The sequence below is a fragment of the Camellia sinensis genome, chromosome 3 (genome assembly GCF_055761805.1).
Source record: "Camellia sinensis isolate YWXY chromosome 3, ASM5576180v1, whole genome shotgun sequence".
NCBI classification, from domain to species: Eukaryota; Viridiplantae; Streptophyta; class Magnoliopsida; order Ericales; family Theaceae; genus Camellia; species Camellia sinensis.
The window spans coordinates 172,608,687-172,616,440 of NC_138963.1; the positions used below are offsets into that span (position 1 = coordinate 172,608,687).

Sequence of the window (7,754 nt, forward strand, 5' to 3'; positions counted from 1 at the left end):
GTCACTCGTGCGCATAGGTACAAAGTGTACTGATTTAGTTAATTGGTCGACTATCACCCACGCAGCATCATTACCCCGTTGAGTCCTAGGAAGAGCCATAACAAAATCTATCGTGGCATGCTCTCATTTCCACTCGGCTATAGATAAGGGTTACAATAAACTCGGCGATTGTTGGTGCTCGGCCTTCACTTGTTGACAAGTAAGGCACCTCGAAACAAACAAGGCTACGTCTCTCTTTATCCCCCTCCACCAAAACTGGCGGCTAGGTCGTAGTACGTCTTTGTGCCTCCTAGGTGTACCGCAAGGCGTGAATGGTAGAATTCTCGGAGTATCTCCTCCCTACAAGATTCTGACACAAAAAGACGATCCAAATATCTCACACTCGAGTCAGAATACATGTCCAAGCCTTTTTTTACCTTTCCACTGGATATCTTCCCTTGGAAGGCCTCTACTTCGTGATCATCCCTCTGTGCTTCTATAACTCAGCTTACTATTATAGGTTATGCAACTACAGTGTACAAAACGGCCGACTCAACGGACTCGCCAAGATACAAGTCAAACTTGCCAATAGCACTCAACATAGATGTCAATTTTTTTTTTTTTTTTTTTTTTTTTATATGATTGGATGACATTTAATTTTTGTGTATTTTTAGCTATCCCAACTTTGATTTTTAGCAACGAAAATGTGTTGTAGAGGAAGTTATTTATCTTTTAGCGACCAAATATCATTGTCATTAAAAATGTCATTATTTTGTTTTTCACAACCAAATTGGGATATTTTATGACGAAGTATTAGCAACCAAATGTTTAGTCTTGTAAAATCAAATATTTTGTGACAATATCAAATTGGTTGCTAATTGTCATTTTCAACAACATGTTCAAAAATTCGTCGCTAAAGACTTTTCTAGATGCACTTTTAGTGACTTTTTTAGTGACAAAATTCACAAAAACTATTTAGAGACCAAAATAATCAAAATAATTGGTCACCAAAAGTCTTATATGTTGTAGTGATTGTGGTTTGATTCAAAATTTAAAGGCCTATAGAAAGAAACATAATTGATAATGAAACAGATTGGGTGAGATTATTGGATTAATATTGTGCCCTTTTTTGGTGTGAATTTGTGTGTTTAATTACTTTTTAGCAATTTGCATGGGTAAATTTAGATTTTGAAATTTGTGGACTTTTGGAATAGTTGTTTTGAAATTTTTAAGAATTTGTACATTATAATGCAATCTGTTTTTGAAATATCACTACAAGAAATATAGATTTTGGCGGCGTTTTTTTAACGACACTTTTTAAAAAGTCGCTTTTCGTAATATTTAGCGGCGTTTTAAAAACGTCGCATATTTCTGTAAATAAAACGGTGCCGTTTTGTAATAGAAGGCGTTGAGACACGCCTCCAAATGCGTTAGACCTCACGCGCCTCTTTTGAATCTACAAATAATTGTTAAAGCCTATGTAAACCCTTATTTTGAATACTCACGGCTTCAAATCTCGCCTCTCTCACAACCCTCTTTCTTCATCTCCCGATGTTGCTCCAGAGTGGTCTCTCTCTCTCTCTTTAGATCGATCTCTCGCTGTTAACCCTCTAAGAGATTCATCCTTCATCTTTGAGATTCAGAGATTTAGATCGGTCTCAGTGATTTCATCTCAAAGCGATTTCAATTTCGAAGCTCCAGAGCGGTGTTTCTCTTTCTCTCTCCCTAGATCTCTCTCTATCAACCCTCTCAGAGTTTCATCTCTGAGATTCAGAGATTCAGTCGGTCTCAGTGATTTCATCTCAGAGTGATTTCGATTTCGATTTCGAAGCGCCAGAGCACTCTCTCTCTCTCTAGATCTCTCTCTCTGTCAACCCTCTCAGAGATTCGTCTTTGAGATTCAAAGATTCAGAGATCAGTCTCAGTGATTTCATCTCAAAGCGATTTCGATTTTGAAGTTCTCTCTCTTGATTTCGAAGCTCCAGCGAGGTATCGATTTCTCTCTCTCTCAAGCTCTTCCTTCCCGTCTCTCTCGATTTGGTATTTATTTTCTTGGAAAACCTATTCAATTTCTTCTTTTGTTTGCTTTGTCATTCTTCCTTAATATGTTGTGTTTTTGTTTTGAGAAAATGCCAAATGTGCTTGTGATTATGACATTTGTTGGATTTGAGATCATTTGTTGGATTTGTTGGATTTGAGATCATTTTTGGACTTAGTTGATTATTTAGTTTTCTCAGATGGTGATCACAATGGCGGACGTTCTACTCATTCTGCTCATCTTGTTGAGGAAAAGTTGTCTGGCTCTTTCTCTATGAAGTATGGATTATTTCCCTCTCCGTAGTTATTTTATAATTTGGTTTCTTAATTTGTTCGAGTTTTCCTTGTGTAAATTAAGTTGCTAAAAGTACCTTGGAATGGCAGATAAACAAGCTAGTTGATATTGCTCGATCTGTAGCCAATGTAAACACTAACGACTACAGTGCCTTGGAGTATTTGCTTGACCGTCTAGAAAACCTAAAAAAAAAAAGGTCCTTCTCTCTGCTTTTATTTTCAGATTTTGTGGTTTACCATCCTGTCATCCTGTAATAGTTTTGAGTGCAAAATATTTGTTAAGATTGCATTTTGTACCTCATCATATCTTCTACGTTGGTTTTATACTATTGAAACTAACAACGAGATTTTTTGGGATGTAATATGCAGTAATTTAGTTGCCAATAACTTCACAATAGAAAGTTCAAACAACAGGTGATTCTCTCGTTGCTGTATCTTTTTGACCTTGTTCAGTAGCCTTTGAACACTCAATGTTGCTAAAGGAAATTTCAGTCATTTTCCATTATATTGTTTAGTGTTTAACACCATAAGCTGGTAACCAGCACCTTTATCAGTAGTCAAACATGCATGTGCTTGATGCTGCTTAGATTCACCAGATATAACACCTTTATAATCAATTTGCATTCTTTGTCTGCTTTTAGTGTTCTGCCTTCAGGATTGAGCTGTCTTCAAAGGAACTTTTCCTGCCATTGTAGTGTTCCTGTCTGTAAGTGCCTTCATGACCCTTCTTTTGTGTGTGTGTGTGTGCGCGCGCATGCGTGAGAGAGAGAGAGAGAGAGAGAGAGAGAATCAGTAGGAATATGGGAGTCGAACTCAAGCCTCACCAATGGATATAGTAATACTATTAATTAGATGTTGTTCTGTTGAACGACTATCAGCATTTTTAGCGAGGTAATGTATAATTGAACCCATTAAAATGCGTTGAACCCATATAATGCATATGAATAAGGAGTTATGCATGGATGATTTTGATTTTTGTTAATTGAAAGCACATTTCCAAGCCCAAATCTGACGAATTCCTCTTTCCCATTGGCTTACAGATTCCAACTTTGCAGTCAAGTGTGGTGTTCTAGTAATCAGATTATATATGAGAGGGATAATGAGACTCTGGGTCCGGCTACATATTATGTGACTAGCTAGATGAAATCATTTAATTAAAGTGCTTCATGGAATTAACATACATATGCATGATATTTTTGTTCAAGGTGCTTCATGGAATTAACATACATATGCATGATATTTTTAGGTGAAGTAGACACATTTAATTAACATGAATCTGTCATAAAATTAGAAATCTATCTCATTGTGCATGTGCTAACTAGATGAAATCATTATGCATGTATTAGTCATACTGATGTGATAGTGAAAGAATTATGGTTTGAGTTAAATTTGAAAATAGATTTCATCTGCTTGTGTTTTACAATTATGGTTTGAGTTAAATTTGAACAATTTCATTTCCATCTGGTGCCAAAACTTACATAATTTTTTGAGACTCAAGGAAGAGTTAGACTCATAATTCGTCCATTATTATTTTGAGTTTTGTACTTCACTATATTTATTAATAAATACATCTATGAAAGGATGCCCAAGTTTTTAACTTGATTAAATTTGTTCTCCAAGCGCTTGGCATTCCCATTCATAGGCTTGTGCAGGCTGCTGATTCAGTTTCTATAGGGTTACATGGTGACTGACATTCTAAGTTATATATATATTTTGGTGTTGTCTTTTTACAACTTAGTTCTTAGTTGGACCTATTTTTTTTATTTGAAGCTTGCATGAAGAAAATTAAATTACATAATTGAACAAGTTATCTTCTCTATTTTGTTATATTACATTATTTCACATTATGTAATCCAGGTATGTCTATCAAAAGGATTGGGCGCTCCAGTTGGAACTGTCATTGTTGGTTCAAAAGATTTTATTACTAGGGTATTACTGATATTTTTGCAACAATGAAGAATTCTGTTTTTCTCTCATTGTAGAAACTTGATACCTATCTCTCTCACTCTCTTTTTTTTTTTTTTTTTTTTCTTCTTCTTCTTCTTTAATGGTTTTGTAGGCAAAGACTCTAAGGAAGACCTTAGGTGGTGGGATGAGACCACAGGACAGAGGCAGAAATAGCGTCACTCAGAGCAGCTTTTACGCAAGAAGTTGCTGTGTGGCACAAGCTCGATCACCCTAATGTAACAAAGGTACCATTTTTATCTAAACTTCTTTGTCTTATTTTTATATTGTTCATTCTTCTTTGGAGCTGTAGCAGACTCAAGAGAGTATAGACTAAACCAAAATATTATTGAATTCATATTTCAATAACATTTTCACTAAATTTTGTTTGTCGGAGGAGTAAGAAACATTATATCCAACATGACTTGGTGAATCGTCGTAACATTGAAAATTTGAAACTTGGCAAAAAATGTAAGGTGAAAGGAAGAATGATGTATGCCATGGCTCGTTTCCACTTTGTCAAGAACTCAAGTTTTAAGAATACAAGTTATTATAAGGCTTGATGGTGGGTTTTATTTTTTATTTTTTATAAAGTTCGTGGTTAGTGATGTTGGTGTTGATTGATCTAGGTTTTATCACTTAGCGGGTATAGTCTAATAATTTTTCTTGAAGGTTGTAATTTAAGGTAGAATCATAGTTTTGGATTTTACCATCCAACTATGAATGAAACTACAGGAAGGTGATGCATGAGGGTTATTGGAACTTATCTGCTATTCCATGTGGGATATTCATGAAAGATCTATATTCATGAACTTATCTCTACTTCATGTTGAGAATTGAAACAATAGTTGTTTGGTACTCCCACTGTCCCACTTTGTGTCTGTCTTAATGATTTTTGGAAGTCTTGTTGTTTATGTGTCTTGGTTTGGAAAGAAAAAAAACGATTTTAACATTACCTTCTTATATTATCTCTTCTTTACATTTATGTTTAAACACATGCACAATCCCAAAAGATTTATTCGAATGAGCAAATAAAATTAGCATAATATCCCCCCCCCCCCCAAAAAAAAAAGGAAGATATGACGGCGTTTCTACAAACGCCTCCTAATCCCTCAACAGTAACGGTAATATTTTTAAAACAGATACGACGGCGTTTCAAAAACGTCGCTAAATATTGTTGGTGACGTCAGCGTGTGTGTGGTGGGACATTTGGCGGCGTTTTTTAAAACGCCGCCTGTACTAATATCACGACGTTTTTAAAACGTCGCAAAGTTACAGCGACGGCCGCAGCTTCGACGTTTGGTACTAAACGCTACAAAAGGAATTAGGGGCGTTTTTGATACATATGGCGGCGTTTTTTAAACGCCGCTAAAAGTGCGATTTCCAGCAGTGTATTTAGTGTTTTATTGCTATAATTTTAGTACTAAATGTTAACTATAGTTTGCATAGGAACCGTTCCTATTACGCTCAAAATTTAAATATAAATATAGAGTGCATATTAAATTATTGCAATGTGCCCATGGCAACCACTGTAGGGTAAGTTTGAATTCCAATCTGCCTATCAAATTCTGTACTTGAAAATTAGTACAAGTCTATAGTAAAAATTTACTTTTATTTTATCTTGTTTTGAAGTTTCCTACATGGGGTAGAAGGAAATAAATTTTGGGATAAACCAAAACAAATCAAGAAAGGATTAACTAAAGAGTAATAAACTTTTATAAGCGTGTACGTGTGTTCATGTATATATATATGCCATATATGAAAGACCTTATTTCCAATTTTTATTGGCAATTTTTTTTTTTATATATTTTATTTTTGGGGGAACAGTTTTGTTTGTTGAAATAAGTAACCCAAAAAAAAAAAGAAAAAAAAAATTGAAATAGGTGGGGGAAGAGGAGGGAGCACAAAAGGAGGACAGACCACTTGTGTTATGCAAATTTTAATTTTTCAGAATTGGTGCATTTAATTTTGTTGTCTTAATACATTTAATTAAGCTTCTCTTGTTTGCTTATATTGTCAAAAAATATAAAAAATATGTGCATCACCCTTTTTTTTGTTTTGTTTTGTTTTTGTTTTTGTTTTTGTTTTTGTTTTTCCCAACTCCTTTTCATTTACCTAGCCCATTCAATCCACATTTGATATTCAAGTTTAAGGATTTTACAATGATGCATTTTAATTTTTGGTCTTGTGGCTTTTTTTTTTCAAGACATGGTTGGGTGTGCCATCCCTTTGCCCCATCACAAGATAGGTTTTATTAATTTCAAATTTAAAATGTCCCTAGTTTGCCTATGGGACTTCCGATCTTAACAGAGATAATCCACTACCTTGTTCAAAACTGAAATATAAGTCGAAAGTGAGTCTTTTAATCTAGTATTATACAGAGTTTACTTCAACTTTATAATTTTGGAATTATTACGTTATTAATTGCATGTTTAATTTTTGTTATTAACTGAATGAAAGTTTTGAATGTTTCAATACTACGTTGCGGGTTGCGGGGAGATTTGCCCATGTGGGGTCCGGTACTTTGTATGTCAAATTGATTTTCTTTTCTTTTTTTCTTATGTTTTTTTTTCTTTATTTATTTATTTATTTTTTTTCAATATCTAGAATACTAAACTACTTAAATCAAGACCCACTGTTTTGTATGTTAATGGCTTTTCTTTTCTTTTCTTTTTTCTCAAGTTTTTTTTTTTTTTTTTTTTTCCTTCAAAAATGTTGGAGAGTAAACTTGAACCCTCAAGTATTCTCCACAAGCTGCTTGAAGATGGAAGTTTGAAGATAAAAAAACATCAAGAAAGCTTACCAAATCAGAAGCTTAGAAGGTGAGAAATGGAATTCAAATTACAGCTATACACGGTTTCAATATACACATACGGTTTATACACGGATTAAGAAACTTATAAATAGGTAATGATAGTTTGCTGTATAGATATCAATCAGAATAAATAAAAACCCATAAGAGGTTTGAGAGATAGATAGGTGGGAAATAAAAACCCACAGATTGTATTTGTTTTTGTTTTGAAATAAATTCATTTATTTGTGTTGTGTGAGACATCATAAATTCCATACAAAATAAATGAATTTATTGTTTTGAAATAAACTCATTTATTTGTTTGTGATTGAATAAAAACAGTGTTTATTCAATTCTTTGTATATCTACACAATTGGTATATACCCCTCTCCCATTTCCAACAGTGGTATTAGAGCTAGAAGAGCGAGTTTGGGCCATTTCGTGAAGACATAGAGAGTTGTTCAGATTTGTCCAGATTTCAAAGGTGTTGAAATCAATAACTGAATATACCTAGAGGGTTCTTGTCGGCTAGAGAAGTCTAGACCCACCTATTGGAAAATTTGAATTTAAATTTACTCCAATGGTTGTGTCTCTTGAGATGGAAGGGTGTGTCCTTTTAAAGGGTCACAATCTTTCTGAAGAGTTACATAGAAGTTTATAAATTCCATCTCCCTCACTTCAATTTGGATAGAGAATTAGTCATTTTTCT

General features: G+C 34.1%; 1 long non-coding RNA gene across 1 annotated transcript; it reads left to right on the plus strand.

Annotated features, from left to right (window-relative positions):
- Positions 1-2,458: 2,458 nt before the first annotated feature.
- LOC114291050 (uncharacterized) lies at positions 2,459-5,195 on the plus strand. Its single transcript, XR_014363224.1, has 4 exons — positions 2,459-2,724; positions 2,952-3,016; positions 4,168-4,239; positions 4,370-5,195. It is a non-coding gene; the product is annotated as an uncharacterized LOC114291050 (long non-coding RNA).
- Positions 5,196-7,754: the final 2,559 nt, after the last annotated feature.